We start from the raw sequence: 1,013 nt of genomic DNA on the forward strand, positions 1-1,013 counted from the left end.
GGAGGGGTCAGCGAGCCGGGCGCCCCGACGCGCCAGGCGCCGAGCGCTCCCCCCACCTCGCCGGGAAGGGGACCGGCGAGAGGAAGGATGGAGCGCCGGCGGATGGGACGGGAAGGCTGCGGCGAGCCTCCGCCCCCGCCCACCCTCCCGCCGCGGCAGGGGCGGCGGGACAGCAGGGGGAGGGAGGAAAGAAGAGGACAGGACTGGACAAACCCTTGTGTCGAGGGCTGACTTTCAATAGATCGCAGCGACGGAGCTGCTCTGCTACGTACGAAACCCCGACCCAGAAGCAGGTCGTCTACGAATGGTTTAGCACCAGGTTCCCCATGAATGTGCGTTGCGTGACGGGCGAGGGGGCGGCCCCCTTTCCGGCCGCGCCCCGTTTCCCGGGACGAGGGGCTCTCCGCACCGGACCACGGTCCCGACGCGCGGCGGCCCGCCGGCGGGGACGGCGGGGGACCGGCTATCTGAGGCCAACCGAGGCCCCGCGGCGCTGCCCTATCGTTCCGCCTGGGCGGGATTCTGACTTAGAGGCGTTCAGTCCTAATCCCACAGATGGTAGCTTCGCCCCATTGGCTCCTCAGCCAAGCACATGCACCAAATGTCTGAACCTGCGGTTCCTCTCGTACTGAGCAGGATTACCATGGCAACAACACATCATCCATCAATAGGGTAAAACTAACCTGTCTCACGACGGTCTAAACCCAACTCACGTTCCCTATTAGTGGGTGAACAATCCAACGCTTGGTGAATTCTGCTTCACAATGATAGGAAGAGCCGACATCGAAGGATCAAAAAGCGACGGCGCGGGATCCCTGGGTGGCGCAGCGGTTTGGCGCCTGCCTTTGGCCCAGGGCGTGATCCTGGAGACCCGGGATCGAATCCCACGTCGGGCTCCCGGTGCATGGAGCCTGCTTCTCCCTCTGCCTCTCTCCCTCTCTGTGACTGTCATTAAAAAAAAAAAAAAAAAAAAGCACTTTAAAAAAAAAAGCGACGTCGCTACGAACGCTTGT

General features: G+C 62.3%; 1 pseudogene; it reads right to left on the minus strand.

Annotated features, from left to right (window-relative positions):
• Positions 1–207: 207 nt before the first annotated feature.
• The window catches only part of LOC129518209 (28S ribosomal RNA), a 5,400-nt pseudogene continuing 4,594 nt past the window's right edge, over positions 208–1,013 (minus strand).

This window comes from Nyctereutes procyonoides, unplaced genomic scaffold (assembly GCF_905146905.1).
Source record: "Nyctereutes procyonoides isolate TBG_1078 unplaced genomic scaffold, NYPRO_anot_genome, whole genome shotgun sequence".
Lineage (NCBI taxonomy): Eukaryota > Metazoa > Chordata > Mammalia > Carnivora > Canidae > Nyctereutes > Nyctereutes procyonoides.